Source organism: Ovis aries, chromosome Y (genome assembly GCF_016772045.2).
Source record: "Ovis aries strain OAR_USU_Benz2616 breed Rambouillet chromosome Y, ARS-UI_Ramb_v3.0, whole genome shotgun sequence".
In the NCBI taxonomy this organism is placed as follows: Eukaryota; Metazoa; Chordata; class Mammalia; order Artiodactyla; family Bovidae; genus Ovis; species Ovis aries.
This window is the reverse complement of record NC_082741.1, coordinates 1700840-1727502: the sequence shown is the minus strand read 5'-3', so window position 1 is coordinate 1727502 and position 26663 is coordinate 1700840. Positions and strand designations below refer to the sequence as shown.

The window sequence follows — 26663 nt, the reverse complement described above, 5'->3', positions numbered from 1 at the left end:
AAGAACGCTGGAGTGGGTTGCCATTTCCTTCTCCAATGCGTGAAAGTGAAGTCACTGAGCCATGCCCAACTCTCAGCGACCCCATGGACCACCAGGCTCCTCTGTCCATGGGATTTTCCAGGCAAGAGTACTGGAGTGGGATGCCATTGCCTTCTCTTCAATTGATGGGGCAGTTGCAAAAGCTGAAAGCTGAGTCACATAGTTAATTTTAAGGCTTCAGGATCTATGACAATATCTGTTCAAGAAAGCATTCTGGCATACAGACAGTCCCTTCTTAGGAACAGTTTGAGCCCTCATTAAAACTGCGGGTGAAACGTGAAGGCAACTGTCTTGTGTTTCCTGAGTTAGCTTACGCAGACGCCTCTTGATAATGTAATCAGCCTCTTTGGCTTTTCCTGAAGATTGGAGTCTCCAGGAACAGTGTAAATGATATTCTGTTCCTAGAGGTTTTGACTCCCCTTGAGTTACAGTAGCTTTAGAGGTGGAACATTGTTGCTCTAAACTTTAGAGTTTAAGATCCCACTTCCATCATAAGAAGTCAGTATGGTTAAGATTTTCCTCATTAGTAAATTTAGGAACTTTCAGTACAGTTCAGTTGAGTTCAGTCCAGTCGCTCAAAACAATAGTAGCAATTCCCCTTAAGCAATGTGGCTGTAGCCTTTTTTTCAGTAACAAACAAGCTAAACTCTGATCCTATGGGCAAGCTGAAAGCAGGATCTTGAAAGAGAGCAGTTTGAAGAGGCTTGAAAGCCTTTTGAGTCTGGGGGCCAAACCACTTTGTGTTTGGACCTGCTGAGTCTCCGTTATAAGTTTATACAAAGGCCGCGCAAGTTCCCCGTAACCTGGAATGCAAATGAGGCAATAACCTATAATGGCCAAGAATCCTCTCAATTGTCTTAAAAGTCATAGGTGGAGGGTGAATTAGTATAGGTTCAACTCTAGAAAGCAAGCTTCAAATCAACGACTAAAAAATATTTGGCTCATTCAGGAATTTCAGACAGTAAAGTATAAGGATTAGACCCTACTTATTCATGTATCTTGAATGAGGCTCCATTTATCAACTGACTTTTTTACACCTCAGATAGGAGTGTTGTAGGGACTGTTGCAGGGAATTAACAGCCCCTGTTCCTTTAAATTTTCAGTGATGGTTTTAACCCTTCCCTAACACTTCAGGCTTTAATGGATACTGTTTTTGATGTGAAAATAAAAACAAAAGAAAAAAGAAAAGTGAAGTCACTCAGTTGTGTCCAACTCTTTGCGACCCTGTGGACACCAGGCTTCTCCATCCGTGGGATTTTCTAGGCAACAGTACTGGAGTGGCTTGCCCTTTCCTTCTCCAGGGAACTTCCCGACCCAGGGATCGAACCTAGGTCTCCCACATTATAGACAGACGCTTTCCGTCTGAGCCACCACTGATCTTACCCAGAAGGCTGAGAAGCGATGAGAAATAGGTGAGGGTCATTGAACTGAATGTGTATGTGAGGGTCATTGAACTGAATGTGTATATGATTAAACTTTTAAAATTAAGCTTCTTATTTTCTGTTGTTCAGTTCAGTTCAGTCGCTCAGTCGTGTCCGACTTTTTGCGACTTCATGAAGCGCAGCACGCCAGGCCTCCCTGTCCATCACCATCTCCCGGAGTTCACACAAATTCATGTCCATTAAGTCAGTGATGCCATCCAACCATCTCATCCTCTGTCGTCCCCTTCTCCTCCTGCCTTCAATCTTTCCCAGCATCAGGGTCTTTTCCAATGAGTCAGTTCTTTGCATCAGGTGGCCAAAGGATTGGGGTTTCAGCGTCAACATCAGTACTTCCAATGAACACCCAGGACTGATCCCCTTTAGGATGGACTGGTTGGATCTCCTTGCAGTCCAAGGGACTCTCAAGAGTCTTCTCCAACACCACAGTTCAAAAGTGTCAATTCTTCGGCTCTTAGCTTTCTTTATAGTCCAACTCTCACATCCATACATGACCACTGGAAAAACCATAGCCTTGACTAGATGGACCTTTGTTGACAAACTTAACGTTTCTGCTTTTCAATATACTGTCTAGGTTGGTCATAACCTTCCTTCCAAGGAGTAACCGTCTTTTAATTTCATTGCTGCAGTCACCATCTGCAGTGATTTTGGAGCCCCGCAAAATAAAGTCTGACACTATTTCCACTGTTTTCCCATCTATTTGCCATGAAGTGATGGGACCGGATGCCATGATCTTTGTTTTCTGAATGTTAAGTCTTAAGCCAACTTTTTTCACTCTCCTCTTTCACTTTCATCAAGAGGCTCTTTAGTTCTTCTTTGCTTTCTGCCATAAGGGTGGTGTCATCTGCATATCTGAGGTTATTGATACTTCTCCCGGCAATCTTGATTCCAGCTTGTGCATCTTCCAGCCCAGCGTTTCTCATGATGTACTCTACATAGAAGTTAAATAAGCAGGGTGACAATATACAGCCTTGACATACTCCTATTTGGAACCAGTCTGTTGATCCATGTCCAGTTCTAACTGTTGCTTCCTGACCTGCATACAGGTTTCTCAAGAGGCAGGTCAGGTGGTCTGGTATTCCCATCTCTTCAGAATTTTCCACACTTTATTGTGATCCACACAGTCAAAGGCTTTGGCATAGTCAATAAAGCAGAAATAGATGTTTTTCTGGAGCTCTCTTGCTTTTTCCACGATCCACCGGATGTTGGTAATTTGATCTCTGGTTCCTCAGCCTTTTCTAAAGCCAGCTTGAACATCAGGGAGTTCACGGTTGACGTATTGCTGAAGCCTGGCTTGGAGAATTTTGAACATCACTTTACTAGCCTGTGAGATGAGTGCAATTGTGCGGTAGTTTGAGCATTCTTTGGCATTGCCTTTCTTTGGAATTGGAATGAACACTGACCTTTTCCAGTCCTGTGGCCACTGCTGAGTTTTCCAAATTTGCTGGCATATTGGGTGCAGCATTTTCACAGCATCATCTTCCAGGATTTGAAAGAGCTCAACTGGAATTGGGGTGTAGCCAATTAACTATATTTTGATAGTTTTAGGTGGATAGCAAAGGGACTCAGCCACACATACACATGGATCCATTCTCCCCCAGCTCCCCTCCCATCCAGGCTGCCATATGACATTGAGCAGAGTTCCCTGTGCTGGACAGCAGGTCCTTGCTGGTTCTCCATGTTAAATACAGCAGTGTGTCCATGTCCATCCCACACTCCCTGACTATCGCTTCCCCCATCCTTCCCCCTGGTGACCATAAGGTTATTACAGAGTATTGAGCAGAGTTCCCTGTGATGCCCAGCAGGTCCTTGCTGGTTCTCCTTGTTAAATACAGCAGTGTGTCCATGTCCATCCCACACTCCCTTACTATCTCTTTCCCCCTCCTTCCCCCCGATAACCTTAAGTTCATTCTCTAAGTCTGTGAGTCTGTTTTGTAAATAAGCTCATTTGTATAATTTCTTTTTAGATTCTGCATAGTATTTACAGTATTTCTGTTTCTCTGTCTGAATATGTCCTAGTTATTTTATTTATTTATTTTTTGCTTATTTCTAGTAAAAATTACCTGAAGTGTTCCTACGATTTAAGGAAACAGTTGGTAAGGAACACATCGCGAGATCTACCCTCAATAAAGTGTTGAGTGTTAACTGTTTTGTTGTTCAGCCGGTTAGTTGTGACCATCTCTTTGCAACCCCGTGGACTGCAGCACGCCAGGCTTCCCTGCCCTTCACTGTCTCCCGGCGCTCACTCCCGGCGCTCATGTCCATTGAGTTGGTGATACCTTCCAACCATCTCATCCTCTGTTACCCCCTTCTTCTGCCCAGTGTCAATCACGGTGTTTTCTAACGAGCTGGCTCTTCACATCAGGCGGCCGAAGTGTTGGAGCTTCAGCATCAGTCCTTCCAGTGGATATTCAGGGTTTGATTTCCTTTAGGATGGACTGTTGTTACGTATAGATGTTACTGAACACAAGTTTATGTGCCTGACGGGTACTGAGGTGAAACAAACTAAAAAATGTCCGACTTTGGAGCAGAGAAGCGTTTTATTGCAGGGCCGAGCAAGGAGGCAAGTAGCTTGTGGTCAGAAAAGCCCCCTAACTCCTGGAATGGTGTCAGCAAAGCGCTTTTAAAGGCAGGAGGAGGGAGAGTGTGCTTACTTGTTGCAAAATTCTTGGTGGTGGAATCCTTCCTTCTTGCAGCTGTCCACAGTGGGTCAGGGCCCCCAGGTTCCTGTGAACCTCCAAGGGGGACAAATGTTATGGTCTGTTTTGCAACTTTTTATCTCTTTAGGAATGGAAAACTGTTACACTCTGAAAGTCAAGAGCCTTGAGGAGGCCCTACTATGTGTATTTCAGGCTAGAGACAGGGTTGGTTTACAGAAGGTGCAGAGAGAGCCTGAGAAAGCCGAGGAAACACCAGAGTTAAAAAAGAACATTTAATATGGAATCAGGTCTGCCTCTTCCGAGCTCCATAGACTGGTGTGTTGGCCAGCAGCCCTTGAGGATGCATTGTACTCAGAACTGAAACCTTATACCTGTCAAACAGTGAGTGACCCATTCTGCCCTCCTCCTCCCCGCCCCCCCATTCCCCTCTACCCACTGACCCTGGCAAGCACTGCTGGGGCCGGGTTTCACATTTCCCCAGAAACCTTTTTCAGTTCTCAAGAACATCGCGGAGAATAGACTCCAGCTTTTGGTATCTGGGTTACAAAGGTCTGGCTTGGAGCCGGCTGCAAATTCAGCGTTTACGGTTCCCCTGGGGTGTGGGGGCGGCGCGGGGGGCGGAGGGGCGTGTCTTGGAAAGCCACTGGCTGAACAATCATTCGTCCTCATGAATCAGAGTCTGTGTGCAGGCTGTCTAAGAGGAAGGTGTGGGGACATGGTGGGGAGAGTGGGGAAGAAATCCAGAAAAGGCAGCGCTTTTTAAATGATGTCATTCCAGTAAGTGAGGGAGGAACAGAGAATAGTTTGGCCCAATGAGGTCTGAATTCTGGCACTTCTTGTCCACTGGGCTTATTTTTGTCCACGTGGAGAATCTCGGCCCAGACGCCTGAAAGGCATAGGATTCAGTTCTCGCAGAGTACATCCTGATACCCAAGAGCTCTGCATTTCCCGGTGGCCAGATGTTCAGCTCCTCGGCTTTTTTTTTCTTGGAATTTCTTGTCCTTTCCTGCTACCCCTGAGGAAGGGGGCCTCTGGCATCCTAACAGTGAGAATTTTATGCTGTTTTTCAGAATGTCATTTTAGAGAGAACTGGCACTCTTGTCAGTTCAGTTCAGTCGCTCAGTCATGTCTGACTCTTTGCGACCCCATGGACGGCAGCATACCAGGCTTCCCTGTCCATCACCAACTCCCGAAGCTTGCTTAAACTGACGTCCGTCGAGTCCGTGATGCCATCCAGCCATCTGCCCTTTTTGTCGTCCTCTTTCTCAGAGAGCCCTTAATTTGTACTTTCCAGACCTCTCACTGTGGTCACGGTGAGACACTGCTTTGGCACATTGGGCAGAACTGTTCCAGACGCACGCACGGACCTTGGTCCGTGTTTGTGGCAACGCTCTACGTGACTGCTCCAAATCCTTTTCTCTTCCCACATAAACTCCAAGCTCTGCGTTTCCAGTTTTTACCAGAATGGTTGGGAGGGGCTTGAAGAGTGCTGCGGGCTTCCCCGGGTGGCGCTGGTGGTCAAGAACCCGCCTGCGAATGCTGGTCAGGAAGATCCCCTGGAGGAGGGCATGGCAACCCACTCCAGTATTTCTTGCCTGGAGAATCCCACGGACGGAGGAGCCTGGCGGGCTGCGGTTCATGGAGCTGCTAAAGAGTCAGACACGATTTTGGCAGCTTAGCACGCATGTAGAAGAGAACCATGGGTCTCTTTTCCAGCACATCTGTGCATTAAAAACGTGATGATCCTTTTCTTCTCTTCATGCCCGTTGCTCTCCATGACACACACCAGTCATCTCTGCATTTTAGAGCCGGTTTATGACCGTGCTGTCTTTGTGGGGGAGTCATGGTTTTCTCCAGCCTGTATTCACAATCTCTCAACATTTGTACTTTGACCAAAAGTTGGTCCAGAGTTGCTTTTCTTTTCTCTTTCTTTGGGGGGGGGGGGGGGGGCGGGGCGGGTGTGGTTAGCTATTTTTTTTTTTCCTTCTTTTACAACCGTTAGGTCAAAACTGCCAGGGCCGTCGTCTGCGGCCATTAATGTTTTACGACCTGCTCTGGGATACCGGTTGGATGGATTTGCCTTCCTTACGGTGGTGGAAGGTCTTTGTCAGCTCTTGGCGGCCAGGGACGAGGCAGCCAGCCTCTCCAGGAGAGGCCTCCAGGGCTCACTGAAGATCTGTGCAGAGCTTGGAGTGCTGCGTGCCCGAGAGGGTTCTCCTTTTTTTTTTTTTTTTAATTAATTTTTACTGGAATATGTAGTGGCTTTACGACGCTGTGTTAGTTAGTGTCTGCTGTATGGCAGAGCAAGTCAGCTGTGCATATTCATATGTTCCCTCTCTTTTTTGGATTCCCTTCCCATTTACGTCATCACAGAGCATTGAGTCGAGTTCTCTGTGCTAAACAGTAGGTTCTCATTACTTATGTATTTTATACATAGTAGGTGGTATGAGGCTTCCCTGATAGCTCGGTTCATAAAGAATCCGCCTGCAATTCAGGAGACCCTGGTTCAATTCCTGGGTTGGGAAGATCCCCTGGAGAAGGGACAGGCCACCCACTCCAGTATTCTTGGGCTTCCCTGGTGGCTCAGCTGGTAAAGAATCCGCCTGCAATGTGGGAGACCTGGGTTTGATCCTTCAGTTGGGGAGATCCCCCTGGAGAAGGGAAAGGCCACCCCCTCCAGTGGCCTGGAGAATCCCATGGACAGAGGAGCCTGGCGGGCTACAGTCCATGGGGTCACAAAGAGACACGACTGAGTGACTGAACAAGGACATATATATACATATTTTTTCTCGAAATATTTATGTATCTTTATGTATCTCTGCATGCATGTGACAACATACATAATTCTAAAAAAATTAAACTTCATCAAATTTAGCTTTTCTCACACTTGGGTGTTGCTTAGGATTTCATCCAGATTTTATGCTGAACGTGTTTTCTGGCTTTATTTATTTTTACATCAAAATGCTGAAGCCTTTGTCATTTATTGATAGGTGAAGCATGGTAGGGATTTTTTTTTTAATGAATGGCTTTTCCCAGTCCATTCAGTAAATAGTCCATCTTTTCCCTGTTGAGTAAGGAACCAACTTTTTCCACATCGAGTTCAGTTCAGTTCAGTCGCTCAGTCATGTCCGACTCTTTGCGACCCCATGAATTGCAGCACGCCAGGCCTCCCTGTCCATCACCAACTCTCGGAGTTCGCTCAGATTCATGTCCATCGAGTCGGTGATGCCATCTAGCCATCTCATCCTCGGTCGTCCCCTTCTCCTCCTGCCCTCAATCCCTCCCAGCATCAGCGTCTTTTCCAATAAGTCAACTCTTCTCATGAGGTGGCCAAAGTACTAGAGTTTCAGCTTCAGCATCATTCCTTGCAAAGAAATCCCAGGGCCGATCTCCTTCAGAATGGACTGATTGGATCTCCTTGCAGTCCAAGGGACTCTCAAGAGTCTTCTCCAACACCACATTATAGCTTCCCAAAGTATTTAAGTCTGTGTATTTGGTTCCACGAGTCTGTCTGTAGTCTGTACGCTTAACAAATCTGAGAGTTCATTTCTCTTTGCTCAAATGGAGTCCTGTTTTGGAGCAAATTTTTTTTTTTTTTTGAAATTTCATTTAAGTTTATTCAACATAAGATTCATAGGTTCCTGTCAGTTTAAAGGTAGCCTACATTTCACACACAAAACCGTATTTTCTTATGGTTGAATGTAAGTATATGTCTTTTTTTTCCCCTTAAGGGGAAGGAAAATGTGTATTGACTAATTTTGGGTACATCATGAGATAGTCTGTTATTCGTAAAAGAAAGTCATTATAGTAAAAACCAATTTAATTAATGAAAGTGCAGGTCCCTGAGTCATGTTCAACTATTTGTGATCCCATGGAGTATAGCCCGCCAGGCCCCTCTGTCCATGGAATTCTACAGGCAAGAATCCTAGAGTGGGTTGCCATTTACTTCTCCACTGGGGCAAAAATTTTTAAAGAAATCATTAAAAGTCACCCTTCACTGTTTCGTCAACTTCTGAACTTGGCAAATGATCCCATGGAAAGGAGCTTTCTTGTTATTTTAGGTTATTAATGCCACATAAAACTTGTATTAATTTTATTATTATTATTTTTTATTATCAGCACCCACTTTAAGCTTTTTACAGTCCATGAACGGCATTTGAATACACGTGAGCAGATGTAGGTCTAAGCTATTTCTACAGCCTGTGAAAGTCAGCTAGCAGATGTTTTCAGGCATGTTATTGCTGTTCCTGCCGATTGTTCGGAACAGTGGAGCTTACGGTGTATTCTGTTCTGTGTTGAGACTATTCCTGTTCCCAAATTGACTCTTCTGTTTTCCGTTGACCTGAAAGCTGCCCATGGGAGGCAGCCGCCTCCTAGACTGACATGGAAGGCCTTGGGTCTTGTGGTTTGGTTTCCGAAGCTCTCAGCAAACTCAAGAGTGTTTCCTGGAAGCCGCCTGCGAGTTTCAGTCCTCATTTATTTTTCCGTCAGTCCCCACCATCTGCCGCACCCTGATCACATTTAGAAAACCATGCGGTGGCTTTCCAGGCGTAAGGAAACCCATAAATCCTTCTCCCGACGTAAGAATTCTGGGTTCTCTTGAGAACCGAGAATACAGGATCCTACCACAGGGGTGTTACTGAAGTCAGGCTCACTGATCAAAACACACTACTCAAGAGGTACGTGTTGGTTGGGAGGAAACTTTGCTTTATTTTGCATGCTGGCCATCTGGGAGAGAAAGCGGACTCAAGTCCAAAAGCCATCTTCCCCTCTGCCCAGCAGTGGACAAGAACTTTTGAAGGGGAGTTTCGGGGCGGGGGGGCCACAGGCGGAGGTAGGGGGCTCCTTGCAGAAACAGCACAGTCAGCTCCAACAGTCATCCTGAAATCGGTCATCAGTGGCCAAACCAGTGTCGTCTTGATTGTTTTAGGTACGGTTAATCAGGACTTGTTGCCTTTGAACTGTGGTGTTGGGGAAGATTCTTGAGTGTCCCTTGGACTGCAGGGAGCACTAACCAGTCCATCCTAAAGGAAATCAACCCTGAATATTCATTGGAAGGACTGAGGCTGAAACTCTCATCCTTTGGCCACCTGATGCAAAGAACTGACTCCTTGGAAAAGACCCTGATGCTGGGAAAGATTGAAGGTGGGAGGAGACGGGGGCGACAGAGGATGAGATGGTTGGATGGCATCGCTGACTCGATGGACATGAGTTTGAGCAAGCTCTGGGAGATGGTGATGGACAGGAAATCCTGGCGTGGTGCAGTCCATGGGGTGGCAGAGAGTCGGACAGGACTGATCAGCAAAAACAATCTTCAGTTCCAGGATTGGTCTGAGTTCCCCAACCAGAGATCGAAGCTGGGCTCTTGGCAGCAAAATCACGAGGGTCCTAACCACTGGACTGCCAGGAAATTCCCTTGGTGGGCATTTAGGACAATTCGTATTTTTCTCTCCAGTGTTTCCTAGTTTACTTTTTACATTTTATACAACTTTCAAAGGTTATACTCCGCTTACAGTTGTTTCAGAATATTGGCTACGTTTCCTGGGACGCACACGCGTCTCACCTGTCTTTCCTGTGGTATACAATGTATATCCTTGTAGCTTATGCAGTGTACACGTGGTAACTTGCGCCTCCGAGGCCCTTCCTACTACGTTGCCCCTGCCCCTTCCTTCTCCCCACTGGTCACTGCTAGTGTCTGCTCTGTACCTCTGAGTCGGCTTCTTTCCTCTTCTGTTCATGGTCTTATGGTTCTTAGATCCCACATATCAGTCAGTTCAGTCGCTCAGTTGTGTCTGACTCTTTGCAGCCCCCCGTGGACCACAGCATTCCAGGCTTCCCTGTCCATCACCGCCTCCTGGACTTTACTCACACCCATGTCCGTCAAGTTGGTGATGCCATCCAACCATCTCATCCTCTGTCGCCTCCTTCTCCTCCTCCTTTCAATCTTTCCCAGCATCAGGGTCTTTTGCAATGAGTCAGCTCTTCTCATCAGGTGGCCAAAGGATTGGAGTCTCAGCTTCAGCATCAGTCCTTCTGATGAATATTCAGGACCGATCTCCTTTAGGATGGACTGGTTGGATCTCCTTGCAGTTCAGGGGACTCTCATTTGTAACTCATTTCATTCAGTACAGTGTCCTGCAAGTCATTGATGTCCTTTCTTTTCTTTTTTTTGGGGGGGGGGTGGTTCTCTTTTATTTGTTTCTGTGTTACTGAATTGTCTTTCCCGTTTATCCATTCTTACGGATATCTGTTACTCAGTCTCTGTATCTGCGGCTCAGTTTCCATACCATCTAATGTCCTGTCCTCTGTTCTGTGATCCTGTCTTCTGCTGTGTGTGTGTGCATGTGCTCAGTCACGTCTTAACTCTTTTTGGAACCCATGGACTCGACAGCCCGCCAGGCTCCTCTGTCCATGGGGATTCTCCAGGCAAGAAGACTGGAGTGGGTTGCCGTTTCCTCCTCGGTGATGTACATGTTTAGAAGAACCGCACTGCCCATCTGTAACATATTATTTTGTTCGTGTGGCTTTTCAAATGGGTGGAAAGCCCTCTGCCCTTTCCGTTAATTATCTTTTCTTAATAACTGATGTATGCAAGACATATGATAAGGAAGGGATTCCAGACAGTTGGAGTTTTCTTGCCACGGGCGTACATGACTTATTTTCAACAACGGCAACAAAAATTTCTCTGTGGTGCAGTTGCCGTGGAGCTTCAGCTCTTTGACGCTTTTGTATCAAGCATACTGAGAAATAGCCTAGCAACCAAAACAAGAAAAGAAAGTGGCCTTAGAAGTAATCATACAGTTAGGGTGGGATTTGAAAATAAATCAGAGTGTAACCAATATACAGAATAAACTTCAAGAGTTAAAAAATTGGTGGAAGCCCTGTATTTTGAGGGAAGATTTCTAAGCCATATTGGTATATCAAAAAGTAGCTTGCAGATTAATGACTGCACTGTTCTTCGTTGGTTTGGGGGTGACAGGGATGTGTTTTGGGAAACTACATATTTTTCAGCATCTTCATGGGGGGTGGGGGGCGTCCCTGATAGCTCAGTTGGTAAAGAATTCATCTGCAATGCAGGAGACTCCGGTTCAATCCCTGGGTCAGGAAGATCCCCTGGTGAAGGCATAGGCTACCCGCTCCAGTATTCTTGCCTGGAGGATCCCGTGGACTACGGTTCCTGCCGTCACAAAGATGGTCGGACACAACTGAGCGCCTCTCACTTCCCTGGTGGCTCAATGGTGGAGAATCCGCCTGCGACGCAGAAGACGTGGGTTCCATCCCTGGGTGGGGAAGATCCGCTGGAGGAGGGCATGGCAACCCACTCCAGTATTGCCTGGAGAATCCCATGGACAGAGCAGCGTGGTGGGCTCAGTAGCGCTTGGAGTCGCAAGAGTCAGACATGAGTTATAGACTGGAAACGAAACAACAAAATGTGTCTCTAGACCCAAATCCGTAGGGAAGATGTAGCAAGACAGACGTGGAGCGAGGGGAACGTTAAAGGCGATCGTAAACAGAAACGTTCGGTTTATTCCCTTTCATGCCTCTGTGGCTTGAGTTTGGAAAGCAAACCCCACATTAAAATACGCCCGCCAGAATTTATACCGCCGTAGCCTTCGAAGGGCCTGTTTTCACGTCCCTGTCTTGCTCTGGCGGGTCCGTTTCTGTTGGCACGTAGCATTCCCAGCGTGCAGCCCTGCTGGTGCGTGGTCATCGCCCAAGAGTAGATAACCATTCTTGATACAGCGTTTTCCTCACCTTTTAATTTGAGTGTCTTTGGCTTTACTTGGAGGATAATGGCTTTGCAATATGGTGTCGCCTTCTGCCGTGTGCCAGCATGCATCCGCCGCAGGTAGGCACAGGTCCCTGCCCTCTTGAGCCCCCTCCCACCGCCCTGCCCACCGCAGCCCTCTGGGTGGTCACAGAACCCCCCGGTCTGAGGCGCACAGCAAACGCCACTGGCTGTCTCTCTCGCACACAGTCCCGTGTGCGTTGACATGCCGCTGTCTGGATTCGGCCCACCCTCTCCTTCCCCCGGCGGGTCCTCTTGTCTGCATCTGCGTCTCCCACGGCTGCCCCGTGGAGAGATCTGTGCCATCCGTGCACACTTTCCAGACTCTTTCTTGAAGTCCAGTTGCTTTCCAATTGGGTCGCGTTTTTCCGTGAAGCCTCCCTTTGCATTGAAATATCCCCCCTCGCCTTCAGCGGCTCCTTCACCACGACCCTGACAGGCACTCTCTCTCTGTATATATATAGCTCCCTCTCTCTCTCTCTCTCTCTCTCTCTCTCTCTCTCTCTCTCTCTCTCTCTCTCGGACTTGGATTGAGGGCTCCTTCTTTCTCGGATTGAAAGCTTCTCCCAGGAAGATATCACGTCCTTCTCAGCCGTGTGGCCCCTGCCTCGTGCTGGGAACCCCTTGTGCGTTCTGACTGGTTTTGTTCGGTGTTAGCGGAGCTGAGCTGAACACCTACTTTTTTTTTTTTTTTACAACCCTGTCATCTCAGGGAGTGGGTGGGTGCGGAGGTTGAGAGACGCACATGTGTTAGGCATTATAATCATGCATTCGCAAAGAAATTTTTTTAAAAAAGGGATAAATTACAATGCTTAAAAATAGGCATCGGACCCCTTTTCAATCAGAATAATAGGAAAATGACTATTATTAAAAATTTCAGTCCAAATAATGACAGATTCCACGTAAGAGGAGACGGTTTGCAACCCGCTTATTACAAATTGTCGGGGGTGGGGAGTGATTCCATTCTGAGTTTTACCTCACGAAAGAGAGAATTATTATTATAGGTTTTATGATTTTTAATTTTTTTTATGGGGCCATCAGATCTCAAGTCTGGTCATTATTTCATAAATGCCTCTTGCCCAGACCGTTGTAGGATCTGTTTAGAGGTTACAGTGTGGTCTCTGTGGCATGTGAGACACGTCGCCTGTTTCAATTTATTTCTGAAAATTCTGAAACTCTAAGGCATCGTATATTTCTGAAATACATTTGACTGCCTCTCAAGTCTTCACTCATGTGGTTGGAAGATGTGGTTTTCTCTTTTGCAGTGGTTGAGCCAGCCCTCTGAGATGTGAGTGAAGAATTGACGTGGGCTTGGGCCTGAGTGTATTCCGAATTCCACCCTTTTTTGCAGATGAGGAGTGCACACATGATTTAGGTGTAAAAAAAACAAAATATGTGAGATCACTTTCTGAGTTACTATTACTTGGAGAAAGGGACTGAAATTTACACATATCAGTATGTAATTGTTCCACGGTATCTCTCATTAGGGAATTGGATAGAAAAGCCTTTATTACTATTATTTTTTAAATTTTATTTTGTATTGGGACATGGCCGATTAATAATGCTGTGATGGTTTCAGGTGAACAGCAAAGGGACTCAGCCATCCATACACGTGTATCCATTCTCCCCCAAACTCCCCTCCCATCCAGGTTGCCACATGACATGGAGCAGAGTTCCCTGTGCTGTCCAGCAGGTCCTTGCTGGTTCTTCATGTTAAATACAGCAGTGTGTCCATGTCCATCCCAGACTCCCTGACTATCCCTTCCCCCATCCTTCCCCCTGGGAACCATAATGTTATTACAGAGGATTGAGCAGAGTTCCCTGTACTGTCCAGCAGGTCCTGGCTGGTTCTTCTTGTTACATACAGCGGTGTGTCCATGTCCATCCCACACTCCCTAACTATCCCTTCCTCCATCCTTACCCCCTGGAACCATAAGGTTATTACAGAGGATTGAGCAGAGTTCCCTGTGCTGTCCAGCAGGTTCTTGCTGGTTCTCTATATTAAATCCAGCAGTGTGTCCATGTCCATCCCAGACTCCCTGACTGTCCCTTCCTCCTGTACTTCTCCCTGGGAACCAAAATGTCCTTCTCTAAGTCTGTGACTGTGTTCCTGTTTTGTAAATCAGTTCCCTTTGTATCGTTTCTTTTTCCATCCTGCATATAAGGGGTGCCTCACAATATCTCTCCTTTCTCTGACTGACTTCACTCAACACGACACCCTCCGGATCCGTCCGTGTTGCCGCAGATGGCATTATTTCATTCTTTTTAATGGTCAAATACTATTCTGACGTATATATCTACCGTGTCTTCATGCATTCCTCTGTCAGTGGACATTGAGATTGTCTGGGCTATTGTAAACGGTGAAAAGCCTTTATTTTTCAGCCAAGCCCAGGTGAGTAATTTAACAGTCAGTAGACAGTGAAGACAACTTCAAAAGAATATTTACCAGCCAAGTGACAGTGAAAGCTGCTCAGTCATGTCCAGTTTTTTGCGACCGCATGGACTGAATTCTCCAGGCCAGGGTAGTGGAGTGGGTAGCCTTTCCCTCCTCCAGGGGTATCTTCCCAACCCAGGGAACGAACCCAGGTCTCCAGCATTGCAGGCGGATTCTTTACCAGCTGAGCCACCAGGGAACCCCAAAATACTGGAGTGGGTAGCCTATCCCTTCTCCAGGGGATTTTCCCAACCCAGGAACCGAATCACCTGCATTGCAGGCAGATTCTTTACCAACTGAGCTATCAGGGGAGCCGTTACCAGCCAAAGAAATATGCAGAGCTTTCCATGATTGAATTCATCATCTTTCATTAGGCAAAAGAACCTTCCTGACCACAGTTCTCTTCTGCCCCATTCACTGGAAAACACTGGATCCAAAAGAACAAAGACCGGACTTCTCTGCTAGTCCAGCGGGTAAGATTTCTCCTGCCAGTGGAAGGAACATGGGTTCGATCCCTCGTCCAGGAAGATTCCGCACGCTGTGGAGCAACTAAGTCTGCGCGCGACTTCTGTGCCCGTGTCCTGCAGCTGTGGAAGTCCGCACACCTAGAGAGTAGCTCCTGAAACTTGAGGGTGGCCTCCGCTCTCTACAACTGGAGCAAGTCATGCACAACATCAAAAACCCCAGCACAAGCTAAAAACAAAAAAAAAGAATAAAGACCAAACATCAGTCAGAGAGACCAAAATCACAGTCATTGAAAAATAAAACAATAGACTCTTTGTGGGGTTCATGTTCAGGGCTGATCCCAACAGGTCTGTGTAGCTAATCTCAAAAGGATTAGCCATGGCCAGGAATGGACTTCTTGAAGGAACTGCCCCAGGCTGCTAGGGGCAACACGTAAATAAATAATTTCAACATCACCAGTATACCCTATCATTATTTGTAAATGTCGGCAACATGCTGGGTTTTTTCCAGTGCTTTTGGGAATCCAGAAAAGGGTCGAGGCATGTTTCTTCCACTCAGGATTGGATGATTAGCTGGTGGGTGGCTGGGCACACGTACCCAGCATCTCGCCTGTGTCGTTATGTAACAATATAAGGCGGGAACCAAAGCCTCATTTCTCCCCTGTTTCATTCGAAAATCTGCTCTTTGTCATCGGATCCAATTTTAGAAAGCTTGCCCCTGGAAGGCCCGAAGCAGGTTTTCCCCGTTTAGAATGAGAAGCTTATTAGAAATATCTCTGTTCCATTTATTTGACCTACCACAGTCCAGTTTAGTTCAGTGTCCTACGCTTTGTGACCCCGTGGACTGCAGCACACCAGGCCTCCTTGTCCATCAGCAACTCCCAGAGTTTACTCAGACTCGTATCTGTCGAGTCAGTGATGCCATCTAACTATCTCATCCTCTCTCGTCCCCTTCTCCTTCTGCCCTTAATGTTTCCCAGCCTCAGGGTCTTTTCCAATGAGTCAGCTCTTCACATCAGGTGGCCAAAATATTGGAGCTTCAGCTTCAGCATCAGTCCTTCCAATGAACACCCAGGACTGATCTCCTTTAGAATGGACTGGTTGGATCTCCTTGCAGTCCAAGGGACTCTCAAGAGTCTTCTCCAACACCCCAGTTCCAAAGCATCCATTGATCGGCGCTCAGCTTTCTTTAGAGTCCAACTCTCACATCCACACACAGAAGCAGACGAAGTGATTTACTGTGTTTGGGGGTCCGAGAAGAGAATGCAGATCAACTGATGTGAGTCTGTTTTGTCTTGTCCCCGTCAAGCCGGCCTTGGTACGCTGTTATCCCTCCGCAGTGAGTGGGTTGCCATGGCAACCAGCCTCAAGGGGACAAGGCACCTTCCAAGTTCTTTCTGCTTCGATCGCCGCCGCACCTTCTCCAGGAAGCTCTGCTGTGGGGGCTGTCATCTGATGTGTGTGCGTGAGTTTGTTTTTAATTTTAAGATAGTTCATTTATTTGCCTGGCCGTGCTGGGTCCCAGTTGAGGCTCGTGAGATCTTTAGTTCCAGCATATGTTGAGTTGAGTGCTTCAGTCCTATCTGACTCTTTCCGAACCTGTAGACTGTGTAGCCCGCCAGGCTCCTCTGTGCATGGGATTCTGCAGGCAAGAATACTGGAGTGGGTTGCCATTCCCTTCTCCAGGGGATCTTCCTGACCCAGGGGTCGATCCCACGTCTCCTGCGTTGGCAGGTAGCTTTATGAACTCTTAGGTAACACATGTGGGACCCAGCTCCCTGACTAGGGATGGAACCCAGGTCCCCTGCGTTGGGAGCAGGGAGATTTAGCCACTGGACCACCACGTGTGTATTTGAATCCAGCTCAGAGTCCCAGGGACGGGGGAGCCTCCTGGGCTTCTGTCTGTGGGGTCGCACAGAGTCAGACACGACTGAAGTGGCTTAGCAGCAGCAGAGTCCCTTGGACTGTAAGGAGATCAAACTAGTCAGTCCTCAGTTCAGTTCAGTTCAGTCGCTCAGTCGTGTCCGACTCTTTGTGACCCCATGAATCGCAGCACGCCAGGCCTCCCTGTCCCTCACCAACTGCCAGAGTTCACTCAGACTCACGTCCATTGAGTCAGTGATGCCATCCAGCCATCTCATCCTCTGTCATCCCCTTCTCCTCCTGCCCCCAATCCCTCCCGGCATCAGAGTCAGTCAATCCTAAAGGAGATCAATCCTAAGTATTCACTGGAAGGACTGATGCTGAAGCTGAAACTCTAATATTTGGGCCACCTGATGCGAAGAACTGACTAACTGGAAAAGACCCTGATGCTGGGGAAGACTGAAGGCAGGAGGAGAGCGGGCTGATAGAAGACGAGGTGGTTCGGTAGCATCGCCGACTCAGTGGACATGAAGCTGAACAAACTCCAGGAGATGGTGAAGGACAGAGGCGCCTGGCCTGCCGGACTCCATGGGGTCATAAACAGGTGGACACGGCTGAGCAACTGAACAGCAAATCTGCTACTTACCAAAAAAAGAAAAAGAACGAGGTATTTTTTCAGTTTGTAGAAGTAGGGGAGCCCAGTAAAAATATAGGAAACGTACTTACATTTCAAGTAGGGGTAAATGGTGAGTGATTTTATTTTATTTTTAAACTTTTTACTTTATATTGGAGTATAGCCCATTATCAATGTTGTGATGGTTTCAGGTAGACAGGAAGGGACTCAGCCGTACATATACGCGCACCCATTCTCCCCCAAACTCCCCTCCCATCCACGCTGCCACATGACATGGAGCAGAGTTCCCTGTGCTGTCCAGCAGGTCCTTGCTGGTTCTCCTTGTTAAATACAGCAGTGTGTCCATGTCCATGCCAAACTTCCTAACTATTCCTTCCCCCGTCCCTCCCCCTGGGAACCATAAGGTTATTACAGAGTACTGAGCAGAGTTCCCTGTGCTGGACAGCAGGTCCTTGCTGGTTCTCCATGATAAATACAGCAGTGTGTCCATGTCCATCCCAAACTTCCTAACTATTCCTTCCCCCATCCTTCCCCCGGTGACCATCAGGTTATTACAGAGTATTGAGCAGAGTTCCCTGTGCTAGACAGCAGGCCCTTGCTGGTTCTCCATGTTAAATACAGCAATGTGTCCATGTCCATCCCAGACTCCCTGACTGTCCCTTCCCCCGTCCTTCCCCCTGGGAACCGTGAGGTTATTACAGAGTATTGAGCAGAGTTCCCTGTGCTGTCCAGCAGGTTCTTGCTGGTTCTCCATGTTAATACAGCAGTGTGTCCATGTCCTTCCCAAACTCCCTGACTATCCCTTCCCCCATCCTTCCCCCTGGGAACCGTGAGGTTATTACAGAGTATTGAGCAGAGTTCCCTGTGCTGGACAGCAGGTCCTTGCTGGTTCTCCATGTTAAATACAGCAGTGTGTCCATGTCCATCCCAGACTCCCTGACTATCCCTTACCCCATCCTTCCCCCTGGGAACCATAGGGTTATTACAGAGTACTGAGCAGAGTTCCCTGTGCTGTCCAGCAGGCCCTTGCTGGTTCTCCATGTTAAATACAGCAGTGTGTCCATGTCCATCCTGAACACCCTGACTATGTCTTCCCCCGTCCTTCTTGCTGGTAACCATAAGGTTATTACAGAGTACTGAGCAGAGTTCCCTGTGCTGGACAGCAGGTTCTTGCTGGTTCTCCATGTTAATACAGCAGTGTGTCCATGTCCTTCCCAAACTCCCTGACTATCCCTTCCCCCATCCTTCCCCCTGGTGACCATAAGGTTATTACAGAGGATTGAGCAGAATTCCCTGTGCTGGACAGCAGGTCCTTGCTGGTTATCCGTGTTAAATGCAGCAGTGTGTCCGTGTCCATCTCAAACTCCTATCTCTTTGAATGAATTTTTAAATCCTAAGTTTGTCCCCGATTCATATACGTGCTTTAAAAAAAGTGTTCACTGTTTATCTCCTCTTCAAATTTAACTGGTGGTTACCGCTGCTGCTAAGTGCCAGCGTGACCTACACGCAGTGTCGGGGACAGACTTGCCCTCGTGGACGGTAAACCAGCCGCCGTCGGTAAAGGGCGCTCCTGCTGCAGATCGTCTGTGACAAGATGCATAATCATGTCGCCGTCCCCAGATGCATTTACTCAGAAGGAAGTCTCAATAGGATCGCCTTAAAGAAAACAAACCTTCACAAGTGAGAGAACAAGGCTCCCATTCATCACAGAAGAGGGGACTGGCAGAGAAAGAAAGGGTCCTTTAAAATAGCTTGAAATGACATCGTCGGTCTACCCAAGATACCCTCGTGGCTCTTGGCTGACAATCTCCTTCTCTTCTGTGAGTTGGCGTTTACCCCGGTTGGCAACACTCTGAATGCCGGAGAACAAAAAAAATAATAATAATAATAATGCGCTGGGCTTCAGTTTGTGTCAAGGCTGGCTGTTTACTGAGCCCGACACAGTCCTACCCGGGAGAAACCACAAGTGGTTCCAACGTCATATACAGTAACGACCGGACGATACATCTGGGCTATTGTACCGGTTTTGTAACTATGCCTATCAGCGTAGACTCTCCTGTCTCATCCTGCCATTGCAGCGGCTTTCAAGTGTTACCTCATGTTGAAAAATAAACGCAACATTCTTCTTCCTGCTGTCCTGAAGGCTCTCTTAATGATAAGTAAACAGTCCTGTCCTGGCCATCTAATATTTACACAGGTGGGAGTTGTTTCTCCAGGCAAAGGAAAACGTTTTGAATGAACGCATGCGAAGGCTTTCCGTCTTCGGAGACGTTTTATTTTCATGAAGCAGCGGCCTCGAAAAGCAAAAGTCTACGCTGAGTCACAGGGTTTTATCATTTTATCTCGAAACCCCCGGCACCTTGCGCCGTCTCTGCAAACACAGAAGCACACAGGTCATCTCTTGATACTTTATGACCCCGCAGACTGCAGCACGCCAGGCTTCCCTGTCCTTCACCGTCTCCCAGACTTTGCTCAGACCCATGTCCATCGAGCCGGTGATGCCATCTAACCATCTCATCCTCTGTCGTCCACTTTTCCTCCCGCCTTCAATCTTTCCCAGCATCAGGGTCTTTTCTAATGAGTCAGTTCTTCCCATCAGGTGGCCAAAGTATTGGAGTTTCAGCTTCAGCATCAGTCCTTCCAATGAATATTCAGGACTGGTTTCCTTTAGGATGGACTGGTTGGATCTCCTTGCAATCCAAGGGGCTCTCAAGAGTCTTCTCCAGCGCCTCAGTCTGAAAAAAAACATTCATTCTTTGGTGCTCAGCCTTCTTTATGATCCAGCTATCACACTGTTGTGAATGTAATAGAAACACACCAGGTACTGGTTGCTCAGTTGTGTAGGTTGCCTGTGTGTAGTTTGCTTTGCAGTCAGCGTCATTGCAACAGATAAATCCGTGTGCATCCCTGGGACTCTGGAGACAGCCAAGTGTTCATTGAGATTCTAGGAAACAGGGAAGCCAAACAATAGTATACACCTTCGCGTTGTCTGTCTGCCCACCTTCCTGCTCTTAATAAAAGGGATGGAAAGGAGATAAATATTGGTGAGAGGTATTCAGGATCTGCGGCTTCCCATGTGACACAGTGGTTAAAACAGAAAATCCGCCTACCAGTGCAGGAGACCCAAGTTCCATCGCTGGGTCGGGAAGATTCCCCTGGAGGAGGAAATGGTAACCCACTCCAGTGTTCTTGCCTGGAGAATGCCATGGACAGAGGAGCCTGGAAAAGGGGTAGGCTACCCACTCCAGTGTTCTTGGCCTTCCCTGGTGACTCAGATGGTAAAGAATCTGCATGCAATGCGAGAGATCTGGGTCCCATCCTTGGGTCGGGAAGATTCCCCTGGAGGAGGAAACGGCAACCTACTCCAGTGTTCTTGCCTGGAGAATGCCATGGACAGAGGAGCCTGGAAAAGGGGTAGGCTACCCACTCCAGTATTCTTGGCCTTCCCTGGTGACTCAGATGGTAAAGAATCTACATGCAATGCGAGAGATCTGGGTCCCATCCTTGGGTCGGGAAGATTCCCCTGGAGGAGGAAATGGCAACCCACTCCAGTGTTCTTGCCTGGAGAATCCCATGGACAGAGGAGCCTGGTGGGGCTACAGTCCATGGGGTCGCACAGAGTCAGACACGACTGAGCAGCTAACACAGACACGCTCATACACGTTCACGGTCTAGTTGACATGATGGTCTTGATTCACGAACATCCAGAATTCGTGGGATGAACGTAAGGAAGCGGACGGTGCACCTGCCAAGCGGGGAGTTAGTGTCACCACTGAGAGAACTTCCGTTCATGGGTGTGAGGATTCAGAACTTTGCATCTGGGGCCAGGCTCTGTATTCACGAAAACTCCTTACGGATGACCATCGCCCGTGATGGTTTTCTGTAGACAGGCATGTGCTGAGATGCCTTCTTGGGGACCGAACTGGACTGTGTGACTACCTTCCCTTCTCTTGGAGATCCCCTGCCGGGCAGACAGATGTATTTCAGGGCTCAAGCACCAAAAACATGGTTTAAGTGAACAGACAGGAAGCTTGGATCTGCAGTAATGGGATTTGTCTGGTTAATTACCTTATAGTGAGGTAGCTCAGTCGTGTCCAACTCTTTGCGATCCCATGGACTGTAGTCTGCCAGGCTTCTTTGTCCATGGGATTTTCCAGGCAAGAGTACTGGAGTGGGGTGGCATTTCCTTCTCCAGGGGATCTTCCTGACCCAGGGCTCAAACCCAGGTCTCCTGCATTGCAGGCAGACGCTTTACCCTCTGAGCTCCAAGAAGCTCTACTAATTCCCTTGGATTCTTGCTATTTCTGAACCAGAGGACATTTATGATGTCACCATACTTTATTTGCTGTTGCGGTCCTGAGTCTCAGAACAGACTCTAAAATAAGACACAGATGAACTTACTGATGAATCAGAAACAGCCTCACAGACATAGGAACCAGACTTTTGGTTACCGAAGGGGAAGGGGAGAAGAATAAATCAGCAGTTTGGGGTTAACGTAAACACACCACTGTATATAAAACTTGCATGGAATCAACGAGATAACGAAGGGCAGGGAAGCCTGGTGTGCTGCAGTTCTTGGGAACCACACTGGACTGTAGCCTGGTAGACTACAGTCCACGGGATCGCAAAGAGTCAGGCACGATTTAGCAACTGAACAACCGGAGCGTGATAAAATGGGCTTCCCCGGCGGCTCGGTGGGAAAGAGTCCCGCTGCCGATAGAGGAGACCTGGGTTCCATCCGTGAATTGGGAGGATCCCCTGGAGAAGGAAATGGCAACCCACTCCAGTATTCTTCCTGGAGAACCCCATGGACAGAGAAGCCTGGTGGGGCTACAGTCCAGAGTCACAAAGAGTCAGCTATGATTTAGCAGCTAAACAACAATTAACAACAAATATATAAAATAAACCACAAGGATGTAATGTATAGCACAGGGAACTGTACGCAATATTTGTTAATCACCTAGAGTGGAAAAGAATGTGAAAAAAAAATACACGTATATGTTTATATAACTGACTCACTGCTGTGTAGCTGAAATTAACACAGCATTGTAAATCGACTGTACTTTGGTAGAAAAATTACTTATAAAAAATTGAAGGGGCAAAATCTTTCTAATCTAGGAGTAGGCGAATATTTCTTTCCTTTTTTTAAAAAAATATATTTACTTATTTCTCTGTGCTGGGTCTTAGTTATAACATGCAGGACCCTGACCAGGGATTGAATACCTGGACCCCTGCATTGAGAGCTCAGAGTCTTACTTGACCACCAGGGAAGTCCCTTGGTGGAGATTTTGTAAACAAAATCATAAAAACAGAGGCTATGCGTAAAGAAAAAAATAGAGGCATTTCACTTAATCCAACTCAACATTCAGGAAACTAAGATCATGGCATCTGGTCCCATCACTTCATGGCAAATAGGTGGGGAAACAGTGGAAACAGTGGCTGACTTTATATTTTGAGGCTCCCAAATCACTGCAGATGGTGACTGCAGCCATGAAATCAAAAGACGCTTGCTCCTTGGAAGAAAAGCTATGACCAGCTTAGACAGCATGTTGAAAAAAAAGCTGTGCTTTTGAACTGTGGTGCTGGAGAAGACTCTTGAGAGTCCCCTGGACTGCAAGGGTATCCAACCAGTCCAGCCTAAAGGAAATCGCTCCTGAATATTCATCGGAAGGACTGATGCTGAAGCTGAAACTCCAATACTCTGGCCACCTGATGTGAAGAACTGACTCATTGGGAAAGACCCTGATGCTGGGAAAGATTGAGGGCAGGAGGAGGGGACGACACAGGATGAGATGGCTGGATGGCATCACCGCCTCCATGGACATGAGTCTGAGCAAAGTCTGGGAGATGGTGAAGGACAGGGAAGCCTGGCGTGCTGCAGTCTGTGGGGTCACAAAGTATCAAGAGATGACCTGTGTGCTTCTGTGTTTGCAGAGACGGCACAAGGTGCTTTGGGTTTCAAGACAAAATGATAAAACCCTGTGACTCAACATAGACATGAGTTTGAGTAAGCTCTGGGAGTTGGTGATGGACAGGGAGGCCTGGTATGCTGCGGTCCATGGGGTCGCAGAGAGTTGAACGCAACTGAGTGACTGAACTGAACTGAATTAAAATGAAGGCTTTCTGTGAAGCGCATCGTAAGCAAAGTTTAGTGGCTGGCTGAGAGGGTGGTTGGTACCTGTTATTTGTGATATCCAAATATATAACAGGAGGATTCCCTGCAGGTCTGGTGGTTTGGACACTGAGCTTCCACTGCAGGGGATGTGGGTTCAATCCCTGCTCAGGAAACTAAGATCCTAAAGGCTGCATGGCACCAGCATAAAAAATAAATAAATGAGCTCAAACAAGAAAAAAAACAGATTCTTATCTAGAAGACACGTGAGCTCTTACAAATTAATGGGGAAAGTACACTGTAAACACTATTAAAAAAAGAAAAGAAAGAAACAGGTGAAGTATAGAAAGAGACAGTGCACAAAGGAATGTTGTTTAGTCGGTTGGTCGTGTCCAACTCTGCGACCCCATGGACTGCAGCACGCCAGGCTTCCTGGTCCTTCACCATCTCCTGGAGTTTGTTTGAACGCATGTCCAAAGAGTCAGTGATGCCATCCAACCAACTCATCCTCTGCCGTCCCCTTCTCCTCCTGCCTTCAATCTTTTTCAGCATCAGGGTCTTTTTTAGTGAGTCAGCTCTTCGCATGAGGTGGTCAAAGAATTGAAGCTTCAGCTTTAGAATCAGTCCTTCCACTGAACATTCAGGACTGATCTCCTTTAGGATGGACTGGTTGGATCTCCTTGCAGTCCAAGGGACTCTCAAGAGTCTTCTCCAACACCACAGTTCAGAAGCATCCATTCTTTGGCGTTCAGCTTTCTTTATAGCCCAACTCTCACATCCATGCATGACCACTGGAAAAACCATAGCCTTGACTAGACGAAGCTTTGTCGGCCAAGTAACGTCTGTGCTTTTCAGTATGCTGTCTAGGTTGGTCATAGCTTTTCTTCCAAGGAGCAAACGTGTTTGAATTCCATCACTGCAGTCACCATCCGCAGTTGTTTTGGAGCCCAAGAAAATAACGTCTGTGACTCTTTCCATGGCACAAAAGAATAAGGCCTTTTCAGTGATTAGTTAATGAGCAGAGTTGGCAGAGGAAAGCAACAGCGAGAGAGACTTTTGTGTGGCTTGATGTTGCAAGATGTGAACGATGGAAATACACCTAATGTTCTCAGGGGCCTGAGCAGGGGAGAATGCCCCTACGGTGGGAGTGAGAGTCAGCATTGTAGCTGCCCTCCTGAAGAGCATTCTGGCCAGACTTCAGATCTTCCCCCGAGTGGACTGTCTCATGACCCAGCCGTACCCCGCATAGGTCTAAAGCCCAGAGGAATTCTTAACAGACGTGCGTTCAGGAATTTTTACCAGGCACAGTCTCAGGTCTCTCCCGAGGCTTACGGAATTCAGGCTGCCTGAGGGCGGTCCTCACCCCGTGACCCTCGCAGAGCGTGTTAGACGGACGCTGCAGATGGACGTTTGAGCCCTGCAGATGGAGGCTCGGCTCCATGATGAGGTCCTGAAAGCATTTTGCTGAGTGAAAGACGTTGGGCAAACACTGTGAGATTTACGGCACCGTCCTATTTATAGAAACGAGAACCACATCCTCGCAGAGCCGCGTGCTGGGGTTGACAAGCCACAGGCATCGTGGAAGACATGTGTCAACCAGGCTGCAAGGCGGTGGGGGGTGGGGGGAATGAAGGCTGTTGCGGGCTGACGGCAGGAATGAGGTGAAGGTTGAAGACAAGTCAACAAGGGAATGATCTTGCCACGGGTGGTGGCCGTTTTTAAAATTTGCTTGTTTTTACGTGGAGCGTACTTAATTGCTTTACAAAAGCGTGTTGGTCCCTGCCATCTGTGCACATGAATCAGCCATAGGTATACACGTGTCCTTTCCCTCTTGAACCCCGCTTCCACCTGCCACCACATCCCACCCCCCTAGACTGTCACTGAGCCCTGGTTTGAGTCCCCGCAGTCATACAGGAATTTCCCACTGGCTGTCTGCTTTACAGATGCCCTGTGTGTCTCTGTTTCCCTGCTAGTCTCTCTGTTCACCCACCCCCTCCTTCCCCCAGCATGTCCATGTCTGTTCTCTGTGTTTGCCTCTGCATTGCTGCTCTGCAAACGGGTTTGTCAGTCCCATCTGTCTCGATTCCATAGTGAAGTCGCTCAGTCGTGTCCGACTCTTTGCCACCCCAGGGACACCAGGCTCCTCTGTCGGTGGGATTTTCTAGGCAAGAGTACTGGAGTGGGTTGCCATTTCCTTCTCCAGGGAACTTCCCGACCCAGGGATTGAACCCAGGTCTCCCACATTGTAGACAGACGCTTTACCGTCTGAGCCACCAGGGGAGTCAACTATATATGCGTTAATATATAGTATTTGTTTTTCTCTTTCTGGCTTACTTCACTTTTTTTTTATAATAAGCTCTCCGTTCATCCATCTCATTAGAGCTGACTCAAATGAGTCCCTTTTCACGGCTGGGTAATATTCCGTTGTGTATAGGTACCACACCTTATTTACCCATTCATCCGTCAATGGATATTTAGGTGGCTTCCATGTCCTAGCTTTTGTAAATAGTGCTGCAGTGAACCGTGCGTTATATATGCCTTTTCCAGTCCAGTGTCTGTTTCACTGGATTCTCTATGTCTTTGATAATGGTTTCTTCAGGGTATATGCCCAGTAGTGGAACTGCTGACTCATATGGTACTTTTATTCCTAGCTTTTTGAGGCATCTCCATTCTGAGTGGTGGCAAATTTAAAGGATCATTCAGCTCTTGAGACTGTGGTCCAACTGACGACAACCACAAAAATATATGCGTAACTGGCATTTGGCCAGGTCAGTGCAGAACGGAGGTAGCAGAGTTCAGAGGTTAAGACAGCATGAGAGATCTAGGTCAGCATGTCTCCACCTTGGAAGCTCTAATGTTTAGGGGCCTGGGTAATTCTTTAGGGGGAGGAAGGTCTGTCCTGTGTGTTGTGGGGTGTGGAGCAGCCTCTCTGAGCTCCTCCCACGAGGTGTCAGGAGCACCCCCTGCCCTAGTTCTGACAGCAAAAGAATGTCTCCACGCCTCGTCATACGTGCTCTGAGGAGCACGGTCATCCCCAGTTGAGAACCGCAGCCATAGACACATAGATACAAAGATAGACAGGTAGGAGACAAAGACACACAGATACATGATAGGTAGATACAGAGACAGATGGATGGATTAGGTAGATGACATATAGACAGGTAGGCAGTAGAGACAGGTAAGTGGATAGGTGATAGAGTACATAGACTGATAGTAGGAATAGGTAGGT

General features: G+C 47.5%; 1 protein-coding gene across 2 annotated transcripts in view; it reads left to right on the top strand.

Moving 5' to 3' along the window:
• LOC101116807 (protein kinase cAMP-dependent X-linked catalytic subunit) overlaps window positions 1–19451 on the top strand; it is an 84177-nt gene extending 64726 nt beyond the window's left edge. Inside the window, exons 9-10 of one of the 2 annotated variants that reach the window (XR_009598975.1) lie at window positions 14736–14834; window positions 16135–19451. The gene's annotated coding sequence lies outside the window, so the exon portion shown is untranslated. Of the gene's footprint in view, window positions 1–14735; window positions 15282–16134 lie in introns of those variants that run through there. The other variant, XM_060408621.1, reaches the window with a different exon arrangement.
• Window positions 19452–26663: the final 7212 nt, after the last annotated feature.